Consider the following 25,908-nt stretch of genomic DNA (forward strand, 5'->3'; position numbering starts at 1 on the left):
AGCCAGCAGCAACCTCCACTTTGAGAAGTGCAACAGCATTCATCATACAGCTACTCCCCAAGGCCAAGAATTAGTTTCTCCTGCAGAAACATGAGAAATGTCACATTTCTATAACCGTGGTGGAGTCCAAACAACATTATACTTTAGATCTAGATCAACTACACTACTTGAATAACCCTCATCGATGCCCTTTCGGCTTTTCCTGCCAACTGCCAGCCACTGGAATGAACCTTCTTCACTTCAGTCATAGAAGAGCATTTATAGACTGCCTCAGTTTAACTTGAGCTGCCAGTTCCTAGACACCCCTTTTGTTTCAACAGAAGGGAAGAAAAAATTTAATGGCACAGAACCCACAAATAACCATTTTCAGTCTGTGTTCCTTCAACTCCAAAACAGGTAAACCTTTCCTCATAGCAAGTAAGCATCCTGTTCTAAGCAAAGCATTACTACAGGTTATTTTTTGACAGCAGGTAGTACAGAGTTCTAAGTCTTCCTAAAATTCCTCTGATATTACTACTGATCAAAATCCATAAAATTCAATAGCTTCTGCCCTATGAGGTTTCTTCCCCCCAAACAATTTCCAGGGTTTTCTTCTTTTATATTTTGTCCAGAAGCTCTGCCAAAACCTTGCCTTCCCCCCCTGTCCAGAAGAAAAAGAATGCCAACTCTTAGTATGTTTAAAATAAAGTGTTGGACGACCCCCCTTCCCTGCACCCCTAACTATGCGAGGTATAAATTCCCCACCTCTCAAATGGAAGAGTACAAACCCCTTCCTGGAAAACCTGGCTGAGGAGTGTCAACAGGTGCCCGTATGACACTGAAGCTCAAATTTCTTGTCCATCATCCTCAATGAGAGAATATATGCAATCTTAGCATGTCTAAAACAAACTTTCCAAACTAGGAATAAAATCAAGTACACTATCTAAAAGAATGGAGAAAATGTGCAGATTACTTAATTCAAAGCTGAACTACATAACTGAAATCAGGCTATTTCAAGTTATCTGGAGCGGAGCAGCACTGGTTCTCACCCACACCACCTTCTGTCACTTGAAAAAATAAGCTGAACAATTTTCCCTAGGAAAAGTATCCTTATCCCTCCGAACTGCAAAATTCCTATTCTGAATACATCATTTACAATATTAATTTCTAAGGAAGCAGATAAATTCCAAATTAACCTAAAATAGCAATGAATTAGAACAAAGATGAAAAAATGTTACATACTACATATTTAAGTAATACAATTTGTATATGATGCACCCTTGACTAGTGGAACACTTCCACTTCAAGGTGACTGCATAGGAATAAGCACAAACAGTCCTCACAGCAGTGTGTATGTCCCCAAAACCTTGGGTGCCAGAACTACAAACAGGAAACAGCAGAGGAATGTGCTGAATTGCCTTTTTTGTTTATTTGTTTGTTTTAAACTCACAGACTATTAACCCAGCTTGTCAACATTTATAAGAGCATAAGACATAGGACTTGAAAGACTTTTCATGTCCTCAACTCCTACTCCTTACTTCCTCATGCAATCATGTCATAGCCCCATGAAGTGATAAATATATCAAATTTCACCTTCTTTGAGCATCAAAACAGACTAAAGCAGTTCTTATGGGTGCCACATCATTCCCAATACTCCTGATTTTTTTTAATCCTACTTTTGAGACTCTGTATTGAAACTTCTTTCCTTCTACCCCATCTCCCTCTTTTTCCTCTATCCCTATACACACTCCCACAAAAACAATGGTCTGCAGCCAGGGCAAGCTTCTTAACTATAAACCATTTTACAGGCTGTCATGGCAAACGGGGGAGGCTCCTGACAGCTGGAAGAATGCAAATGGAACTCCTGTCTTAAAGAAGGGCAAGGAGGGAGGGCCTAGACAACTACAGGCTCATTAGCCTTATCTCCATTCCTGAAAAGATGGAGCAAATAACCCTGGAAGCCATTTCTAAACATATGAGGACGAAAAGGTAATCAGAAATAGTCAGCCTGGATATATGAAGGGGATTTATTCCTGACCTACCTGACAGACTTCTATGGTGAAAGTACTAGCTTGGTGGACTTTGTTTCCCTTCACTTCAGCAAGGCTTTCAACACTGTCTCCCATGACAATATCCTAATAGACAAACTGATTAAGTATGGACTAAATAAATGGACAGTGAAATGACCTGGAAACTGTCTGGACTGTCAGGCTCAAAGGGTTGTGATCAGCAGCTTGAAGTCCAGGTGAAGGCCAGCCACTACAAGCGAAAGATTAATAAGAACACCAATTTCTAAAGGAAAAAGACAAAAATTTTAAGTTATCTAAATTTTAGTGAGGTGTTTAATAGGTCTCATCACCTCAACACTACCACAAAGTTCACTGATAAAAATGTTACCTTCTTCTTACCAAACCATGCTGTTGCTATTGAACTGTGTGGACATCAGCTGTAAAATATGGATGGGAGTGCAGGGAAGAAGGCAGTGCCAAAAGTGCAGCCAAAATAAGCATAGAAATTTTCACTAGAAAGGCTTGCAAATAGATAGATCTAATGTCAAGACCTTAGCTGTCATCTCCCCACATCCCCAAAGTGTTCAATGCAAAAAAACCCAACACACACGCACACACACCCCGATACTTAACAGCAATAGCTCACAAAGGATAAATATATTGCTTTTCCAAGTATCAGATGTATAGGACAATGGGAAAATGCATTTTATGAGGTACAGATGGTTAGATTGTTAAACCTACTCAATAAAATTTTAAAATAGAAAGTTTTAGCACAGAATTAGCAAGGGAAACTTCCTCAAAGTGACATTTAAGCTTGGTCAGCAATAATCTCATCCAGTAGTAACACAAGTTTTGTGATACAGTATTTAAGTCTAGAAATAGCACATACCTCGCAGATAGTGAAAAGATTTAAAATTATAAGGCATATTTTCATCAAAAGTAGTAAAGCCTTCTCACATCTTCTGAGCCATAAGAGGCATGTAGACAGCTATTTTAGCTTCACAGCACTACCATTTCATAAACTGTAAAGTTTTCAGTTCCATCCTCATTCATTTGTAAAAGGACTTCCTAATTTAAGTGCAAATAAAAAATTTACAACTGAAACCATCACAAATATGTGAGCATTAAGTTTACTGTTGGATAAAATCAGAATTCTTAACAAAATTCGCAAAGATTCCTACAAAAAAGAAATCGTGATTTTCAAAAGGATTACTGAAAATACTACTTTTAAGTGAAAAAGACAGTGCAGGTTCCCTTGTGTAATCCCTTAAGCACCATATCATGCATTCTGACATGTGAGGAACTGTTTCCAATCTTAGTGCAACATGTACATACTTATTTAAAATTGAAGTGACAAATCAAAAAGCCACTATTTTGTACTTTTTTTACTTTTGACTACACAGTTGGTTACTTCCCCACCTTTAAGCAGAAACTCTAACAACAGTAGTTCTCTGCTCATGTTATTGAGTTTGTTCTCAGCTACATGAACAATCACTGCAGAAGTTATTACCCTCGTAATATATGTGAACGTTTATTTTAAGAATTCTGCATATCCTCAATTCTGTCAGCTCTTCCTACTGCAATTTCTCAACTGATTTTTAATTCTCCATTTTTTAACATCATTAAAGAAACCCAATGGGGTGGATACTTTCTATTAATTCTAGTCTGAAAAGCTATGTTGCATTTCAAGTTGCTATATTTAAGTTCATCACACAGCCAGGTGTAGATCTAGGATAAGGAAGATCTAATTACACATCACAGCATTAAACACCCCACCTCGTATCCGGGAGGTAAGAGAAAAAAGCAGCAGCAGGTTGTTTTGAGGCAGTGTGCTTTTGTGGAAGGTACCAATAGATTAATCTGGTTTAATTACATGGATCACTAGCAGGCCTTATGTAAGAAGCAAGGCCATACACCCTAACAAAAGACTGAATAGGGACATGTTTTTAAATTCAGAAAGAACAGCTTCTTTAGGCCAAGCTGAAATTGTGTAACAACTTTTTAAACTAGTTCCAAAGCCATCTAATATTTCAAGGTAACAATGACTGTGTGTGGCTGGTGCTTACCTAAGTTTTACATTGCATGTCAAAAAAATGCACACAAACATCAGACGGACTTAAAATGTAGTGCGTATCTGGCTTAAGATACTCAAAGGATGCTGGTTTCCTATCAATTTTTTGATACCTTATGCTAGGACAGCAAGATTTTACTGGACTCACCAGATGGTCTCTGAAGGACAGAGTCATCAGGAACAAGTGTCCATGCCTAAGATTCCATTCTGGGGGAATGTTTCATTCCATTCTTAACCAAAAATCCACTACATGCTCATTTCTTATTTCTCTTTATTCTCTTCTAGCTACCTGGTATAGTTGTTTGGTATAGCTTTTTGCTTGCTCGCTATTTCTTGATTGTGATAACGAATACTTATTTGTACTACAGGATTAAGACCAGAGGACCAAGTCTAAAGAAAAGTCACCTGCACCACACAGATGCCATACCTGTTTTAAATTCAGCAAGCAACAAAATCCAGGAGGGATTGTTTTTAATCCCAACAGTGCCAACAGACAAAGTTTAACTGCATCTACCAAAGGAAATTAGTCTTCACTCCTCCAGGCATACTGTGAACACACTGGTGTTCCAAGATAACTTCACGTATAGAGAGAAATACTGTGTTCTCTATTCGGCTTTGAAATTATAATATTTTAGCAAGTTGCCCTCCAAGTCCCTACTGCTTCACATTCCAAAAATTCTCTATGCTTATATCCATGGCCTCAATTACAAGGTAGTGAAAAACCAAGTTACCCCTAGACTTCAAAGCAGTGATACAGATTAATGTAGGATAACTTTCCTGAGTAATGATTTAACTAACAACCTAATCAACTAATGGGTCCAACAGCGCACAAATAATCCTTCTTCACATTAAGATTTTGCTGTGAAATCAAAGTGAAAAGGCAATGTCCTGGATGACCTTGGTAAATTTGCTATAGTCAGTGGTATACATGCAATATAACCTCAAACAAGACACTGTAATAAAGACCATTTTAAGTAGTCTCCTCCCAACTGCAAAACCCCCCACCATATTACGCAAATTTAGAGTACTAAAACCAGGTGGCAAAAGTGAGTGCACTTCTAGTGACATCTATTGTTTATTGCTAAAAGTGGCACCAGAAGAAAGATCAGAAGTTTTTCAAAACTTAAAATAAGAAAATACTACTTATTGCAAATGCAAGTTCTGATGATTAAGACTTCCCATCTGAATGCAGAACCTCATCTTTATTCAAATGTAATATATCTCCTACCCTGGCCATTTCTCCAGTTAATCAAATTTCTTCCGAATTTTAATCCCATAATCCAATGTACCCATAACTCTTTTCATATTGGTGTTACTGGCAGATTGAATAGGCACATAAAGCCTGTCATCATGGTCATTAATGAAAATACTGTAATACCACAGGACAAGTCAGACCTCTGTGGGACTCCACTTGACACACCCCTCTCTTTTGACAGTACTTTAAGCATGTTTTAAAAACATATTTCCTTAGTTAGCTTATCAGTGAATATGCTCAAATTCCTGCTATATAGGCAACCTGTGATATATAGATTTTCTACCCTCTATAAAGGCCTCTTGCCTTACCATGTAAAAAGGTTACCATTTCAAAATCCTGGCCAAATTTTTACCCTCTATCAATGCTTCAATAACACAGCTGAAAAATACAATTAGGACACCCTCGCCACATACCCAGATTAAAAAGAATAATCTCATTGTGACTCAGATTCACAGTATCAGACAAACTCTTCAAGTCCCAAATGGAAACTCTGAAGAAGTTTCACCACACACACTTCTTTTAGGAGCTGCAGAAAAACCACAACACCCCTTATCTTCCCATCAGCCTGACTAAAGACCAGACATTTAATTTTTCCAATATTCTCCACAGTATTTGCCTTCCTGACAACCACTCTCAGCACTCAAAATCATTTTTAAGATGCCTTCCTTAAAGAAAAAATACCACCAAGTTTTTCCACATTTAGAGTTCTTTTCACTGCTTCAAGCAAACATTGTATTTTTCCAGAACAGCCACTTGCGGAAAGACAACATACCAACTACCACACTTTTAACTGAAATTGCCATCTGATTCAAACAAAGAGCAACCACCTCTGGAGCAGATTCATATTGACTAAGTACCATTATACTTCAGATACTCATTTGTGAAAAGATATTTTGTGGACAGACATGAAACATATCTCAGTAAGAAGAAATAAAAGAACGAAACATAAGCAAAATCACCCCCACACAGCGAGGACAAAGGCAGCAGGCCTGACAACAAACATGTAAACCCAAACTTGCTCAACCAGGAGTAAAAGCACACTATGGTTATGACTCTGGAATTCACATTACAAAGGTGAATAGATGGACAAAAAGCTGGGGAACAGAAGACAGTCATTCTGAGCTCTACAGCACAACTTGAGCCCACAACACAAGTGAATTTATAAAGCTTAATACTTGGTTAAAGACCAAATGTATCAAACAATGAACTAAAAAATGCTATTTTTTAAAAAATCAGGTCTTTTGGAGTTTGGGTTTTTTGCTGCTTTTGGTTTAGGGTTTAGGGGTTTTTTTAATCTCTAAACACCACCGACAGGAGACACAGGGTCCAAGAGAGCAGAGAGGTATTTCCAGCTCTGGCACAAGTCACCTGTGACCCCTCAGGCAAGTGACCCTGTCCATCACTTTCCCCACTAGCATCTGGGGAGATTCCTTCCACCCATAAACCACCCATCCGCATTTCCTTGCACATTGTCCCTCTGATTCACTACTAACACTATTTGTGGCTGCTGCTAATCTGTTCTTCTGACAGCTGCGCTGAGTCGTTTCAAGCATTAACCTTTTCACACACATATAACAACTGCATATACTTGTATCTCAGTTACCTCCTCCCCTTGTCAAAATACTCTTAAATGTAAAACAAAAAAACCTGTACCTCAACAGGGTTTTTGACCTCAGATCCCCACATGATTAAGTACCATGACAGTGCCAATAAGAACCAATATTCTGATTATATAAAAGCATGACAATCTTGCAAGCAAGCCCTTAAAAGCTGCCTGCTGCCACATCAAGATATAAATGAAAGAGAACTTACCTGCTGGCAAGGAAGGTCTTGAAATATCTGTAACGATAAAGGAATACATTCAGAAAGAGAAAGAAAAATAGCTTGAAAATTGCATTGGCCTAATCATTTTTCTGCAAGGCTGTACTTGTTTAATAAAACACTATTTGAAGCAATTTACTAGCTGCTAGGCATGCCACATGCAAATCGCAAGCATCTTCCTTGTCTCACCCTGTTCATTAACAAGATTACATTTTACCCACCTAACTGAAGGACAAAGATTATACTGCTAGGCAATGAGTGTCATTACTACAGCAGAATACAGGTCACTACGTGCAAATTAAGTGTTGCGTACGGATTTCACCATCATCACCTACGGAATTTCAAAGCTGAAAATGTCAGTTAGTCTTTGCATATGAAAAGCACATTATTGTATGTTTTTCTTTATTTTTAAACCTTTAGAGAAACGGTAGCCAAGCTTACGAATGGGTAAGTATGGAACACAAGAAATAATATTAAAAGAAAGGAGACTGATTTTTGTCCTGAGGCTCGAGGCACGTTTGCTGAACATTTTTTATAGTAAATGCCAAGGCTGTCTTGAGCCGCAATAAACTTTACAAGAACCACTGCCTCAGAGCCTAAATAGATCATATTAAAAATTATACCCTAAAGGAAGATGAGTGTAAATGCATATACATTAAATTTTCCTGAATAGGCAATTAAATAAACTATAACTCATTATATTCCTTCTGCCTGCTTTTCATACACCGACTTGTCACCTGAGCACACACGATCGTAACTGGGACTGGAGGTGCTGATCAGAGTTCGGAACAGAGACCAGAACTAGAAAGCAAGAATTACTCAAAGTCTGTAAGGACGACAACTGGGGACACATCATGGGGGCACATCAAGGGGCTAACGAAAGCTGAAACAAATACAAGTATGGGGAGATGAGAAAGGGGAACTAGTAGAAGAAATTAGTAAGAAACTGAACTGAGCCTAAGAAAAAAATTCTGCAGTTACTTGGTTGAGTAATAAAATTGTTGGATTGGGTACAAAATCCACATGGAAACTGAACTTTAACCATAGGTGTAGCAACTGGAACAGATGCATAGATTATGCGGGCAGATGGCCACTACTTTGCCACCTATTAGAAGAAATAACAAGGCTTAATACATTTATTAGCCCTGCTCTCATCAAGAGAGTTTTAACATCATGCTTGCTTTCATTTATAATCCATGTTTGTGGCCGCAAAACATGATAAAACTTGACTACCAAAGAGAGTTACACCTGATATTTAAAGGCAGCCTGCTAAAACTTTCAAAACTGAACGGTGGTACTCTCCGAGGAGACAATGAAACTGCAGAATAAATTTAAGACACACTTAAAATGCAAAATGAAAATAGTAATAGGACACCCCAGCAGAGAAAACACTGCATGCTTTGTTCTGGGAGAGCATATGGATTTTAAAAAGTTAAGGTACTTTTTATTAAAAAAAAAAAAAAACACCACCAACAAACCAGCTTCTTACATAAGAAAGGCAAAAAACAGACAGGAAGAAGCTGCATAAACTGCAGGAAGGAAAAGCCTCAAGTCTCCTCCTGCAACAGCTTCTGCACAGAATCCAAATCAGCGCATAGGGAATGGAGCTTTCTTCCGGCAGAAAAGTACTTTGCAGTGACAATTAACTTGGAAAGTTAAATAAAGAGAAATGTTGCAACTTTTTGTTTATTTACAGGTGTTTGATAGTTCTTGCACACTTTTTTATGAAGTTGCAGAAGAATTCCTGCTTGTCACTAGGGTATACAATACAAACAACTGTAGCCGCTTGAGTTAAAAAAAACAAACACTAAAATAAAATCACAGAGCAGAAAATACTACATTTGATTTTAACCTTTCTACAGTGATGGAAACTAATCTCTTAAATTTTCAGTGTTCTTTAAGTGTAAATGGAGCTTAAGTCACTACAAAAAATTACAAGCTGCATTAAAATGTTCTTCTAATTCTTGATGTACTGGGCAAGTTTTATCACAGCATTTATTACCCCTGAAGCAGACTAGTTGGTTAAGCGTGACTACACAACAGATTTCAAGAAAATAACAGTAAACATCACCACAAGAAAAATACATTATTGTATACACATAGATCGGGAGAAAACATTAATTTATATTCCAGGAATTTAGCCACGCAATTTCAAACGCCTCCAGGGAAAGCTCTGCGGCTAAGACACACACATTTTTAACTGAAGACAGACCTGATTGTATTCTAGCTTCTGTCCCCAACACCCGAGCCACTGTTTCGGCTGTGATCTCTCCCCATACAGGCACTGGTATTCACATAGATCCCATTACCCCACCGGGGCCTAAGCAAACAGGCTGCCTACGAGATCAGCACTGTTACTATATTGAAGTCAAACCCTGTAATGATTTCTTCCTTCCATGTTCCACCGCAAATTAGTTCCGTAAGTGCATTAACTGAAGAGATGCTACACCTCTGGGACAATTATACCAAACAGCTTCCTGCAAGTACACATTCTTCTAATACAATTTAGTGTAAGAGAGGCTGTTTTCTACGATTAATTGACACACACTAGATTTAAAAACAAGTAGGACAAAAGAAATTGAACCCTGAAGGTCATATCAGTCTACTCAAAATTGTGTAAACGCACTTAGCAAGTTACTTGTATCATATTTTTCAAAGATTTCCATTAAGCACAAGGTCCTCTATAGGCTAATGCATCTTAATTCTGGCAAGCACCAGCCACTACAGAAATATCAATTCATAACAGCATAAATAAGGCAAACTGTCACGATTGCAAAGATGAAAGTATCAAATCCACTCTTCTGTGTGTGTTTGTGTATCCAGACACCACAACAGCAAGTAAGCGTTCATCACCTTCATGTATTTTTATTAGCTGCAGAGTCACATCAGGAACTTTGATGGTATTTCTTACCCTCAGATTTACCCTGTCTCTTCAGTGCTCTCAAATCTTCCCTGGCTTGAAACGTCTTAGCTTTATTCTCCAAATACTGTTTTTCATTTAACATCTAACACTGAAAAAAGATTAGGGGATTCTGGCAACATTTTAAAAACTTCATTCACTGAGAATTAAACTAACACTTAGGTAGCTACTTAATTCAGGTTTCATTTACAAATGTGCCTTTTTCACTGTGCAAAGCCTTCCCATTTTTTGAAGCACTTCATAACATTCAGATCTTTATTCAGGAAAGTGATTCAATACTGAGATTTGAAGAGAAAACACCAAAAGCTAGGCTCCTAATCTGGTTTGTGACTTAAGGAGAGACTTATGAGCATTTGGGGTAGCTGTCCTGTTGCTACGGATTCCCTCATGCGACAGATCTGGACTGACCTTTCTCCTATAACTAGTTTCCTGAACACATGTGAAGGCTGTCACACAAACAACATTTACAGCTGTACAACATGAACCAACCTTAACATTTCCTATCTGCTCCAAAATAGTTCTTCAAAGTGAAATTAAAAATAAATCAGATTTCACACACCACTTCTCCTACTGATACTTTCAAGAGATGTGTCATGTTCAGCGTTTATATTCTTACATGTCTTACCATGCTACTAGGCAGGGAGAAAACTGTCAGTTCAAATAGGCAGAAAGAAAAATCATTTTTGGACCATATTCTTTACAAACTTTTACATACTTTGTAAAGGTTGACCAGTTCTCAAGGAAAACTGGTTTTATCCCAAATAGATATTGGAAGGATGGAGCAGATGGCCTCAAGAGGTCCTTTCCAACCAAGGTTTCTGTAATACCGTATACAGATGACAGTAACAGGAAAGAAGTTGAAACAACATCAGAGGTGCCACAAAATAAGAAAGTTCCTTAGCCAAAAAAAAACTTGCCAAGTCAATCAGTTACCTACATGAATTCCCTGAGGAACAACAACAAAAAAAGAACATATTTTAAAGAAAGGATACTACTATTGCTTCTATATCCATTGAGACGGTTCGGGGCAGTATAGTCCTCAAATAGCTTTGTGGATCCCAACACAAATAGGTTTTTTTTCTGTGATTTATGGATGCTTTGCTAGCAGATCTCTCTAATGCTGTGTTTGTTTTTATGAAACTATGCACTTTGCATTGCAGTTTCCTCAAGTGTTTTCTTGGAAATGGAGCCATGACTTTACCATCTTCTTTCCAAGAATACATCTAATCATCAAAAACAGGAATATTTTATGAGCTTCATCTTCCTACCTCAAGGTAAAATGAGAATACGGCTCCATGGACAACTACAGAGGCTCAGACTCTCATCCCATCTGCAGCACTGATCTCTTTCCAGAGCTGTGGTAGGCAGCGGACCACAAGAAACTTAATCCTGTTCTCCTGTAGCAGGAACTGACTCTAACCTAACAGTATTCCCTTGAAATGAATTCAGACACTCGGCTCACGATCCGGTCTCTTATCCCAGTGAAAAGGCTCACAGCACACGAGGAACCACAGACCACAGTCTCCAGGAAGCAGAGTAGCACATGTCGTTCAACAACAAACCTTCCAACTGAATGACAAGTATCACAGGCACAACAGAAGATGCAATTTTCTAATTTATCTACCAGTACCAAAATCAGTTAGGAATACAGGCACGTATTCAGCTTTTAGCCTTTGTGTGACTGATGCTGAAGGATGTTGTCTCTGAGTTTGGATTCAACAGCCTGGAAGTCTCCCTTCCTATTCTCTGACTGGCTAAAAAGGCAGCTTTTCCGCTAAAAAGGCAGAACAAAATTATGTTCCTCTAATCTTTAATCAAGTTGAGATCTCATCGTCCATGTCAAAATTTTAAATTATTTTTTAAAAAGCAAATTATTAAGCAGAGAACACAAGGCACCTTTCAAAAACACTGCTTTCTAAAATTACATTTGTTGAGAAACTCACGGATTTATCCATGACCATCTAATCTATTGGGCAAAGACCTTGGAGATACAATGGATTCATTCTGACAGCACACCCGCTAAGAAAAAGCTGTTTAAGAGTTTAATATGATTATAAGATTACATAAACCACAAGTTATATTGTTCCACATATATATTTTTTTTCCTTTATCATTAAAAGTGCATCCTTTATTTCTAACCTAAACCTAACCTGCTTCTAATTTAGCAGTCTGCAGAGCTGTAAATTAACAGCCCTTTATTATATCATTTCCCATTAAGACAATTTTAGGGCAATTTTGAAGGGTGACTCAAATCTTTCCGATATTAGTTCTGTAGAATGAGAGGCAGAAGTGGCTCACTGTAACGGCCCATTTTCCCTAAACCATTGATCACCCTTACGTGTCTTTGGATGCTCAAACTATTTTTGCTTTTCGTAGCTTCCCCAATCTGCAGCCACCGATACCTGACACAATATTTGTAAGTCAATTATAACAGCGCTAAAAATACCACTTTGTTACTTAAACAAAGTTTTTTCCCTTATTGACATACTTACCGCATTTGCCTTCGGCGCAGCAGCAGCTGAATATTCCCCATTAACTGTAAATTTTCATCTGTTACTGTCGCAAGAGATTGAGGATGGGATGGGATCATTATAGGACAGGCACCTCCATCCACAAAACTTGCTGGTGTTTTTTTGTGCTTTGGCCAGATCAGAAGAAATTCAGTGTCCAAAAACCACACACCTTTTGTTTACAACCCCATCTTGTAGGAGACCCATGTTGCACTGTAGTCCTTTATCATCTTTGTTTAAATCTTTGCTCCAACTGCAAGTATCAGCAGTAATGATTTAATGCTTTCATTTATGTCTGTTGAAAAGGTTAACTAGCAAACAGCCAAGAATGAACCGCTACAAGACCCTCCTCGGGAAACGTGTGCAGACAATGTTCTATTTTTTGAGAAGTTCTGTTTAACCCATTATTAGTTTTAATGTGAACTGCTGCCTCTGCAACACAAAAGAAGCACAAAATTAAGGCAAGGAAAACCAGATGACCAACTGAAGTACTGCACAGGACACTAAACACTCCCCCAACCCCCCAGATTTATATGTTTGACAAAATATATACAAGGCACATTTACATATATACAAGGCACGTTTACAATGCGATTACCGCCTTATCTGACATACCTCAAATAGCTTTAAACATGCATGAGCATAATGTTATTATAGCAATATAAGTGTCAGCGTCAGCTAACTCATCCTGTACCTCAGCAATAAGTTCAGGTTATATTTGCTTCCATAACTGACAGCAAATTGACAAATCAGTAGTTAACTAACTGCTGCATTCTTCTCACTGCCCTCAATCTTCTGTTCACACCTGCCTTCTGCTTCCCATCCACAGTGATTTAAAATCAAAAGCAGTGTTTAGTCTCCTTAGCTTATAGCACGTACAAAAAAGTCTTTCCGCAGTTTCCAGTCACAATTTCCCCTCTCCCACCAAGAGAAACTCCTCCTAAAGCACTCTTAGTTCTTAAATACCAGTTTTTGAAATTGAAGAAAAAAAGCCGAATTCTGATTAAGATGCTAGGAGTAATCCACACGTCCTTTCCTTCCTCTCAGCTGAACTAAGTTCAGTTCTGCCCTGAACTAAAAGAGCATGCACCTGGAAACTTTAACTTCATTTACACCACATCATTGAGCATGTCCAAAAAGCTATCAAGCCCCCAGTAGCCAAATTTTAGAGCAGGCACACTGAAGAGTACGATATCAAATGAAGAAGTCTTGGTGGAAGCTACATTCAAAGAGGTTTAGAAGAGCAAAAGAAATTACTCAATCATTACTCAGCGCAGGTGGGCTCAGTCTCATTACACACTGCGTTACAGAACATGCAGCATCTGAGCAACTCAGATAACAGAATTAATTTTCAACAGCTACACAAGTTCTATGTAAACCTTTTGCCTATAGGGAAGAGAGATATAGATAGAGAAGAGCCTGGAGTAAGGTCTCGAAAAACTGGTTTTATTCAGTATCACAAAACGGGGGAGTGAAATCTTCCAAGTCTGCAGGTGATATTAGGCTTTTATGGGTAGACAAACGCCATGCCAATGGGGGAAAAAATCCAGAAGGACTTCACAATATGAAGGAAGTTGCTAAAAGACAGCAGATACACTTCAACATAGATAGACATGATGTAATGCATCTAGGGGAAAAAATATTCTGAGCAATACCTCCTTAACCACTTAACACTTGCACTTTTTCCAGTTCCAACCATGGGAGGAAGGCTGAGTCACTGTTTTCTCTGAAATCATCAGCTCAAAGCGCAGTAGCTGACCCAAAAAAGGCGATAAAACATTGTGTATTGTTAGGAAGGGTACTGAAAACATGGTACATACAAACATGTTACTGTACAAAATAATAACACATCCATATCTTGTGTTCAGTTCTGGTCTCTGCACGTTAAGGCATACTCAGCAGCTCGAGAATGTCTAGAGCAGGACAGCTGAAGTGTTCGAGGGATGGAGCAGCTGCCACAGAAGGCCAGACTACAAAATCTGGGACCCCTCAGCTGGGAGAACATTAGGCTCACAGTGAATGACCACAGCTTACAACTGGGGGGGGGGGGGGGGGGGGGGCGGGGGGAGAAAAAAAAATCAGTACTGTTCACCAAATCCTGCCAGTATGAGTAGTAGCAGGCATTTGAGGAAACTACTGGAAATCAGCCTTAAACTGGTTAGAGTGCCTCTCTTCACAGCTGGCAGTGAGCTTCCTGAAGCTCCTGCTAGAGAAGGGTGTGCAGGCAGGTACCATCAGCACATTCAAAGTCAGTTGTCAGATTCACAGCAGGTTGACAAGGAAAGATGACAGAGACTAGTCAGGGAGGTACCAGCTGGCATCCCTGATACAACGGGGATGCTGAGAAAACACAGGGCCAGGCATGCAAATGCTAACACCACCTTCTGCTGCCACCAAGGCACACTGCTGGGCTGGAGGATCACTGGTCTCATCCAGCAGCGTCTCTACTGTTCTTAAACTCCCCGTCATGGCTCTGTGAAGATGTAGGACAGTCATGGGCTTTAGACATGACCTATAAGAATACCTACTCAATCAGAAGTGCGGTTTTAAGAATATGGCAGCTACATCACAGGAATGTTCTTATCCTTTAATGTCTTATAGCAAAAGGAGACGTGTTTAACTCTGAACAAGCCCAGGAAACTTTAAAACTGCTTCAGATGTTTAAGGAGGGACATCTGTGTGCTGGCAGTGGTTCAGATCTAGCAGGAATATCTCCAGCACTCTGACCTGTGATCATGTAATCCTGATGGAAATACTGTGACATTTTATGAACCTGACAATTCAGGCCCTCAGGCAAGCTTAGGGAAAGCTGAGACATGCACTCTACACACATCTAGCTACTCCCTCATTCGTACTAGAGTTCTTGTTCTTAAAAGTGATAGGTTTAGTAGAATTTCCCCCCCACTCCAGAAAATGCCCATTGTCTCGCCTCTACTTGCTGTCATTGCATTTCCCTTGTCATTTTCCATGACAGACTTGTGACACACAGTGTGCCACCACAAGTCACCCACGTTTCCAAAAGGTGACAATTTTATAGATCCTGTACTCAAACGCAAATTAGCACTGCATACAGGAAAGCTGGTTTGCACTCTAGGTATGACAGGAATTCAGCAACAGCATGTAGACATTTCCAAATATAAACATTTTTCCAGGTACAGAAATGAACACCAAGGATACAATCAAGAACAGGAGAGAGCCAGGAGAAAGTACCTCAGGCAAAACACTAAAAAATAGCTCAGAAGGAGATCCCAGAACACAATGTAAGAGAAAAATGCTTTCCTGGGAGGGGTTTTTTTTTAAAGGGGGTTTTGTTTTTAAAAGGATAACTAGTTAAAAAGATTAAGAATAACAGGCTAACAATGTAACAAAAACCTTTCAGTTTCTTTTTTTAATATGAAAACTGTATTTTGCAAGTTTTTTGGGGGTTGGATTTTTTTTTAAGACAAATTCTTAGAAAGTTGGGAGAGTCATTCCCTTCATATTCCACCACTGTAAAATTATGCCGTTTCCATGGTTATGGCCCACACATGGATTCCATTGTTACAGCAGTTTTTCAGAAGCTAGAATTAGTGCTTTAAGTTTTTTCATTTGATGTTACAGAACATTCAAGTTGAGTGAAAGAAGGCTGAAGATAATCAGTGTAACCAGCACGGAGGGAGGGAGGAAGAATTTAAGGGACAGCTTTCCAGTAAAGAACACAAAGTAGTTTGTCAAAAGTTTAACAGAAGATTATAATCTTTGCACATATATTGTACTTCACTTAAAAAAGGGCCATTGCTATTTAACACTTGCATGCATTTAAAGACTTAGTGCCTAAAAAATAAAACATTTTATTGACCTCATTGGGATTAGTGCAAGGCATTCAAAGCAAGCTTGACAGCAGCTGCAGAAGTTTTGTGCCGTACCGAAATCTACCCCAATAAACAAGAGAAAAATCTATTTTTAACAAGATTAGTGGTGTTTTCTTAGTCTAACAGTGATACTATGGATGGAGAAAAATTTTTCTGCAGTTAGGGCTTGTTCTCAAAGCAAAGCATAACATCCCTTTACAGCAAATGGGCACTTCCACAAGCATATGGCTTGGGGCATTTGCAGCAAGAGCCACAGTCTGAAATCAGTTCTCCAGCGAGACATGACAGTTCTGGATCTTAATGATGTAAGAAATAACAGAAAACTGAGGACAGCACGCTCAGTGTGCTAGACAAACTTCCAGTAGATGTACCACCACAGGCACAGAGAAAACTCCTTTAATGTAACCTTGGCATTTCAGCAACTCTTACATGTCCTACAGGAGACACAGATTAGAACGCTTCCAACTACTGCACTCTTTGGAGGCACAACATGCTGCAATGTGTAATTCTGGTGGGTTGTGGAGGTTTTTTTCCTTTTTCTTTTAAGTCAAAAAAAGCTTTCCAAAACCTAGATCACAAAGGAATGTTGTTTCAAGAACCATGATGAATTATTTGTCAAAGAACAGAGCAGACAGGGCAGTGAGAATTAGCAAGGAGATAAAAACAAACATTGTTATTTCTATTGTGCAAGCATACGTAATTATTTTTAAGCCAAAAAGACACAGAGGTTTCAGACCTCAAAGTCTCAAATAGGAATTTAAGGGCAACAGAAATAAGAACAACAAAACAGTGAAGGGCAAAAGAGTCGTTAGAGAGCTATATATTATGCATTCATCTAAACTGACATAACTAATTTTTCTTGTTCTGTTTCAGGATAGCAGTATTTGTGTTAGGTCCATTCCCTCCCCCCTGCCCCCCACAAAGCAGATGCACCAGCAGAAATAAAGAAAAATCTTTCCCCCAGCTTCTCCTCTGCTTCTGCCCCCTTTTATAGTTTTCCAGATGGAAAAGAAACGGAGGACGAATTAAGACAGCAAAAAAGCTGACAAGTGAGGTGGGGAAGAACCACAGGCAGGAAAAACAGCAAAAGAAAACACACACGTACACAGTGACAAAGAAGCCGAGAGATGACTGACAAAAACTAGATTATGAAAGGAAAAAGGGGGGGAATGGGGGAACAAGACTGTAGACAGAAGAATTTCAGTACACAACATGAGACAGGCTTTCTTCTCCTAATTGGTTCTGTCATGTAGCCATCGGAGAGCGACTCTCAAAAGACAGTGTCGTTTGTGTAAAAGGAAAGCCCCCAGCACATCTGTGCTCTTCAAGAACATGATCAAACAGGAGACCCAGTTGACTTGACAGAACACAACACGCGTGCAACTTCCATATTCTGTTTGCTGAGACTTCCAAACACAGCCATTACCCGTATCAGCAAAGTCAGCAAGTCACATAGATTGCTTCTAATACAGTAGCACACAAAGTCAAGCAAATATGATTAAGGGGTTCTCATATCCGCAAACCTGCTGAAAAACTTCAGCTTGGCATCATTAAGATTCTATCGGTCCTGAATTGCAATTTACGATAGTATTTTTCGCCTTAATCTGCTGCTCTATTTAATCAATTTAATGCACAGTAAAAACTTAATTTGACAAAATTGAATGCATTATTTCTCTTTGCCTCTGGCATGAAACAGATTAAGACCACCAGAAATACTTGCAGTAAGATTTAAGATTCATTACATCTTAGGTGGCAGATAAACATTAGATATGCTACAAATTCAACAGTCTGTAGACTCAATACTGTCTAAGAGCTGTGGGTTTTTTAGTTAACACAGCAATTACCTCCCCAGCTGCTAACCCAAGTTGTGCCTCCTACACAAGCCACAAATGCCATTTTTAAAGTAAAATCTCAGAAAATATTATTTCATACAATAATGACAAACTCTACAGGTATTAGGGAGAAAGAAGGACAGCAAAGACAATTCTCAATTTTTATACACTTTACATGTCCTGTGTAGGTTCCTGCCCAAAATCAGGTTGGATAAATGCATGTGTCAGAACGGAACGAGTTCTGGGTCCAGGTCCCTGCTGTCTCAGAAGAGATAAAAGCACCTTACAATCCTACCCAATGTTTATCAAGATTCTATTTAAGCTAATGCATTATCCACAGAAATATCAGAAGACAATGACAGAAAGCTGCCGTATAAGAACATTTGGAGGTCCATACAGGAGCTATAAGTTAACACATTACAGGAGACATCTACTAGTCAGCTCTGCCCGGCAGCCCCAGAGCTGGAGGTATCCAAATGGAACTGGAGCTGGTTCTTCAACAAGCAGCTCGTCACTGCAACACCAAGGCTACAGCACGACAGCACTATTTGTACTGTGAAGCAAACGATTCTGCCTTCAGGGCTGTCAAACCGATTTTCCTTGCAAATAATTAACAGACCAATTTTAAGGGCAGCAGCAGGGAAAGGAATCCTGATGGGAGTGCTGTTCACAAAACACACTCATTACTTTCTTAGCTTAACAAAAAACCACTAAGTCCCTTAGGAACTCTGACTTACCTTATACTGATAAGTATTTAAGTACTACCGAGTATGATAGGTCTATTTTAAATGGAATTTAAGTCTACCATAGTCTTGTATCCAGATATGACTTCCTAGAAAAAAAAAGTTTCCAATACAAAATGCATCTACACTACTAAAAAAAGTCTGAAATTTATTATTTCTCCTGATGTTAAGAAACAGTGCTGTTTCACTTGAAAATTACATAGTAAAATATTCCAGTAACAGCTTTCTGTTTATGCAGAGGGATCACGTATTGTATACACTTGTACAACTATACCTTACTTGTTGATTTATAAAATACAACACTAATGGTGAATACATACACTGTTGATGTAGAATGGTTCCTTACCAGCAAGCAAGTTAGCTGTAATATGCATTGGCAGAGATAAAGAAAATCATTCTGTTTAGTCTTAAAGGACTACATAAAAGGGCCACAAAGGTCCCAATTGTATAAGCATATTTGGTACAGCCCTGTCTAGGTTTGACTCTGAACAAGTATTTTCTGCACAAAGATAAATGTTCAAGACCACAAAGAAGCGTACAGAAATGTGTGCTTCTGTCTCAGCAGCAGCGAGCGCTGGAAGGCAGTAAAACCTACATGTTTTATACCACAATATAACCTGTTGGAAATTATGGCAACAAGAATAATAAAGCCTAAACCAAGAAAACACACTGGTAAGCTTTTTAAATTCTTCACTGATATTGTAGTTTATTCACTACCCCACGATTCTGCATGCCTAAAAACACAATGGCAGCTCACCTCTTTTGTTATTTCAAACAAGGATAAATTATTTGAGGACTATTCTCTAAAAAAAATAAATAAAAACCACAAGGCTTTTCCTTTCCTGATCATTTATTGGGCATGGAAGAAGGGAAGAAAAGCCATCCAGCTTTCTCTGCTCCTGAGCCAACTTAGACAAAGTCAGATGCCACTGAATCCCACAAGAGTAAGAAGAAAGAATTAAACGTTGTCACAATGATTATGAAGAACAGAACTGACTGCTGTTTCACGCAGTAACATTAAGAAGGTGAACATTTTTTAATTACACTATGATCTAATTTTGAAATTATGACATAATGTAGCACCAGGTACCCCTTAGCACACCAAGTTATTTAGTATACATTGTAACAATATCTTCTATCTCCCACAACATGCACAAGACATATGCAATGCTTATTAAAAAAATGAATCAAAATACTGAAACAACACTGAGTTCATCAAGATCTCTTTTCCCCAATCTGCCCTTTTCAAATTGCTGGTGAAGATGTCTTAAAACTAACCCTCAAAAAAATAATTTGCGTTCCAGCTTATAAGAAGAAAATGGCTTAAGGTCCAAATTAAAAACCTTATTCAAATTTCCAATAATGATTACAAAGAGACTAATTTTCAGTGCAAGCTGTTTCAAGATCTAAACAGGTTCAGAGTGCACGTGAACTTGAATTTCCTCAAAAATATTAAAGTAATTCTGGCACAAAATCATCCAGCTATTGCACGAGGATGCCAGTATTTCAGGAACTTCTGAACACATACATCATCTGCTGATATGCAGAAAGAGATCAGATTAAAGAACTGTAGCACATACTTATTCCAGTGTCAGCTCTGGTACAGTTAATGTTTATTTCGTCATTCTGCAAATTAAGAATTTGTGACAGTACACAGGAATTCCAGGCTGCATATGCTAACAACATGTCACAGCATTGATGCTGAAATAATTTCTACTTTGTATTTCTCTGCTGCAGCCCCACATAAGAAATGTGCAAGTTCTTAATAATGGGATACTGAAAGCTCAGAGCAAACCAGAGGAAGCTCAAATAACGAAAGTTATTTTCAGCCTGAATGACAGGGATGTTAACCCTGCTGCCACATGAACGCAATTTTAGTAAGTCCATTTATCTCCTTTCTCCCAATTCCTAAATCACAGAGCAGTGACAAAAGTCATGTGGCCAGGAAGAAACCTAAAGGAGTGTGTCTTTATTTCTATAGAGCAGAGAAAAACCACAGAAATCCCCTAGAAGAATTTGAGGTAAACCAGGCAATTCTGTTCCTCCTGCTGTCCCATTTAACCATATGAATCCCATACCCTAATTGGATGGTTTTAAGCTTTCAAACTTACTTTTGCCTCAGCAGCCGTAAAGGTCACTTCATTTTTACAGTGCAAAGGAAAACTGAAAGCAATGCCAGAAAGCTTCTGAATTTAAAAAGCAAGGCTAAGACGTGAGTGGCACAGCATCATGCTTAACAGGATATCCAAGATCACAAGACACTTCCAACACAATTTTACCTTCTTAAAAATCCTAAAATACTCAAATACGTCATTTTTGAAATACCAAATTAAAAAATTAAAAATTGAGACACTTTTCTGAATATAATAATAAAGCATTCTTTCCCGAACACCCATATACTCAACACTGTCAGAGTATTCCGAACACCCTTGAGCAAGCAGAAAACACAACCACCACCAGTGCGGCCCCTCCATCCCAGTGTACTTGTACACCAGTGAACTTTTCACGGCACTCACTCGACCTGCCCTTACCTGCCTCCTGACAGCCATTCTGGCTCACCCCCAAGCTCCAACTCCACCTCCTTGCTACCAGTTGGCAAGAAGCATCATAGTGCTCTGGATGGTTCAAATCTCCAAGCGCACCTGTTTCAGGGGCACCACGCACGTACACTGAACTCAGCAGCTCCTTTCAGCTGTGTTTTGAAGCTTCTGCCTCTGTGCTGAATTGGTAGGAACCAGCTTATGGCAAAAAGGGTGTGGGAGGGGATAACAGAGATGGTATGCAGCACAAGTCTAAATAATTAGGAAATCAAGGTAATGACAGACAGTACTGCTAATAACATGACCGTAGAGAGCGGGAAAGTGTGATGTCAGGGGTGGTGACTTCTAATGGTTTTTCTGTTCAAGGGAGTTTCTATGCAGGTAAGAAGGGCATCATCTGGTCCGAATTACCTCTTACAGACAACATACACAAAAAGGCTTATCCTGATGATGTACAATTACAATATACTAAAACTGATTTAGGTCACCTCAGAAAAAGCAAGACCAAGAAAGACTTCAGGTTTTTGACACACAGTCTTTTCTAATGAAGACATCTTCACATCTGTCTTTAGACAGTAGAAAATGTCAACAGATTTGGTAATTACCTAAACCCTAAAATTTAAAACCTAAAATTCAAAGTCTACAGATTAGATGCTGTTCCAAAAATCATGAAGCGCAGTTTTGAGGTTGGCCAGACAGCAGTGACTTGCCACAACTCATCCTGAGGCCTCTTTCCAAAGCACTAACATGAATGGAAGTACACCTAAGTTTTACCTTTCTGACCTGTCCTACATCTAGAACATATCTTCCTGAAAAATTTGAATAAAAATGCTATCTTGTTGGACTTTAAGAAGTTAAAGAATATAAACTTCAAGAATATAAAGTCTCAAGTCCGCCATCTCTCCCCCAAAGAACAAAAAAACCACACCAACCAAACAACAAAAACAAGTTAGAATGAGAAACTACAGATCTTACCTCTGTTTAGACTTCCAAGATTTAGTCTCCACAGAACTTCACTCCCCATCGTCTCCTCAGCCTCCATCCCAAACCCTAAACTTAAGGCCATTCAAAATGCAAATATGTTGCTTTTGCAGTTGGGATAAATCAATACAGTAGTTTTGGCACAAAATTGTTCCAGTGACCTGTGCTCCCTTCTGTGCAGACCATTAATACACACCTTGTCATCTTATAAACTGCTAGTTGATGGAGCCAACCTACTACATCTGATGACCTACGGCCAACATGGCTCTCCCTCCTGTCATCAGCTTTTTCAATGACATCTCAAAGACAAACGAACAAACAAGGAACCCTCACTCTACCTGCTGAAGAGTTAAGACAATCTCACTGTGTTATGTTAACTTTTATCAGCTCATCTTCATCCATAGACAAGTCTTCTAGGCACTAAGCAGCTCTTTTCAACTCCTGAACTCAACAGCTGCCTTCTATGAAACAGAATTCCTGATGGGCTTTTAAATTATGACCAAGACTAAGGACCTGGTGGACCTCCGCCCCAACACCCTTTAAACGTATGTACATTATTCAAATGAAAGGCAATCAATTGTAACATTCATTAAGAACTAAACGAACATGCATCCAAATGCTTTTAAGAAGCATAAAATATTAAAAATAACTCGTATGGCCTCATACAACAGCAACGAAAATTTATTTTTAGGGAAAAATCCTCTCATTCAAGAAAATCATGAAAGATGATGGAAATTATTTAATTCACATGTATAAATCGTGAGAATAAGCTAGCAGAAGCCTATGTTGGCAGCATTCATGGACTGGATTACAGCCCTGATTACTGGTTAAATACTGGTGTTTGTGACCGAAAGCTCCAGAAAACTGAGGTCTGATGTTTGGGTTTTGGGGAAATTGAATGCCACACGTCGGACAGTGTGAATGATAAGGGTGTGGAATTTTCCAATGTTTCACATGCAAATAACATTACTTTCACATTAGAAAACTTGTTAGCAGTATCTTCTTTCCTATTTTGTTCTATTCCTTATTTTCCCTTCAAACGTACAAGCATTTCAGAGAGTTACTTGCATAGCAAAAGAGGCTACTCTCAAGTTCGTGAAATTGGTTAAATATGTGAACTGCATGCATAAAACATACAGTAATTTGCAATTCAGATGCCTTGCTTTCAGAACCACCACTGTGTGTTAAAGCATGGAGTTGGAGATCAATTAACCACAACTCAGAATTGCCTTGAAGCTTAAAAAACCAGCAATGCACAAATCAATATTTAATTTGCAGTCCGCGTAAGAGTTAAAAATGTAACAGAAGTTAGCTACGAAGTGTATATATTATAAACCATAAAGTGAAATAAATACCATACTATATACTATGAATATTTCAACATAATTGTAATATCCCCTGCTTTTAACAACAATTTCATAATAACCACCCCATTTAAGCTACAAATGGCACATATGTGTCATTATTTAAATAATCTGAAAACCCAAAAGCAAGTTTTTTTCCACGTATTTCTCCTTCTACCACAGGGAATGAAGTAGGCTTGGAGAGGTTTCCTTGTCCCTGGGCTGCTCACATCCCTAACTGCTTCCCTCCTTCAGATTTCTGCATTCTTCAGAAATCTGAGATATTGCAGACAAATCAAGACATGTCCTTGCTTCAAAACACATTTTAGGCAATTTTAACGATACAAGAGACAAATAAAAATAAGAAATGGCAACAAGTTACCAGGATTTCCTGAACCTGCATGTGACCTCAGTCAGTCATCAGAGCAGCTATACAGAAAACATGGATGCTGCAGAGATGAAAACCAATATTAACTGAAGTGTGCCAATCTGCAGAAATTCTGCATTGCTGCCACTTAACAGAGCTGAGAAAAACAGTTGTGCCAACCCCGAAAGCAATGAGTCTTTTGTTCAGCTTCTATAATCTTCTATAATTAACGACAACTTCTAGGAAAGCAAAAATTTTAAACATGAGGCCAAACTTTGGATGCTTCCTACAAACTGCTTTTCAAATGCTCGCAGGTTCCCACTCATTTCTCTTGAAAAATTATTTTGCAGAAAGGAAAAAAGAACTTCATGCTAAAGTAACAAATCTGAAGTCCACCCAACTCAACCAAATACCACAGAAATTATTTTTTCCTGACAGAAGTATTTTACAATCCCTAAATTTGCATTTGAACTAAGTACTTTCTTTCAAAATACAAACCAGGTGAGGAACTTGATTGAAGAAGGGATTATGTAGCCTTGTACTTAAAATCAGATGAGCCTTCTGATTGATCGCAACGCTCCCTCTCCACCTTCATACTTCCACACTTTGCCTACTAAGAATATGGGGATGCAAAACTTGCATTAGAAAAGTACTAGAGGCTAAAAGAACAATTAACTCTGTATTTGTGCATTTCAGCTAATTTTCAGATCTGTGATTGTCCTCTGAACACAGCTGTCACAAACTGTCTTTGTATGATGACACCTTCAAGTGGAAGTTTTGGTTAGAAAAGCTAAAACAGCATCTTCTGACCCATATTAGTCATACTTCTTGTATAACTTTATTGCAGTAATGGCAGCAGCATTCTATGCAGGCTTTTCTGCTGTCATCACTATGGATACAGAGTTCATCAGTATATTAAGCAATGTAACTTACTGTTTTCCTTGTGTCATTCTTTCTCCTTCCCAGGGGAGAGCTGCATTTATGTTATGTCTCCAAATCGAAGTGTTTGTTACCAAAAGCAACATCAAAACATTAATTCCTTGCATTAGCATCAGGATTCAGTATTTTTTATGTCACTAGGACTCTGGATTTAGTATAGAGCTCTAACTCTTATCCTGTTCACACCACATACAGATGTTTATCCACACCCCAAAGCAAGCCTTCCAGGTAGCTTTGGCTTGGCTTCTCTTCAAACCTTATGAACAGGAAACCTCCGAACTGATGCCCAGATTTCACCACCACCACCAAATGTCCTATTCTTCATTGACTACCTACATCTATGCAAGATATCCTGGAGAAAGTCGGCCTCAAAATTAAAAAGAAAAAAAAAAAAAAAAAAGAAGAGCCACCCAAAAAAGCCTCCCTAAAGAAAGACGTAGAGGGCATTGTTTAAGGACCACCTTAATTTAGGGTCACTACTGTTTAGGATTTAGCATGGAACTAGAAGCACAAGGACTCAGGCTGGATACAAATATATCCTGTGCTCAGGAATCTTTTTAGGCTATCAAAGAAAGATTAATACTTCGCCCCTAACACCATGCAAAAAGGAGGCGCAAGTTAACATCCTGTTTGCTTGCCTGTTTTTAAAAAATGGAAATTATTATACAGAGGCTTCTAAAGTAAATTACCATAATAAGAGTCCAACTCAAATTTATATGTAAGGTGATTTGTAAGAGTTAGCATACA

At 38.6% G+C, this 25,908-nt stretch overlaps 1 protein-coding gene across 4 annotated transcripts in view; it reads right to left on the reverse strand.

The window, feature by feature from the left end:
- PTK2 (protein tyrosine kinase 2) overlaps positions 1–25,908 on the reverse strand; it is a 233,548-nt gene that overhangs the window by 184,098 nt on the left and 23,542 nt on the right. For all 4 annotated transcript variants that reach the window (XM_075085912.1, XM_075085909.1, XM_075085911.1 and 1 more), the window contains exon 3: positions 7,127–7,153. The gene's annotated coding sequence lies outside the window, so the exon portion shown is untranslated. The remainder of the gene's footprint in view (positions 1–7,126; positions 7,154–25,908) is intronic.

The sequence above is a fragment of the Phalacrocorax aristotelis genome, chromosome 2 (assembly GCF_949628215.1).
Source record: "Phalacrocorax aristotelis chromosome 2, bGulAri2.1, whole genome shotgun sequence".
Lineage (NCBI taxonomy): Eukaryota > Metazoa > Chordata > Aves > Suliformes > Phalacrocoracidae > Phalacrocorax > Phalacrocorax aristotelis.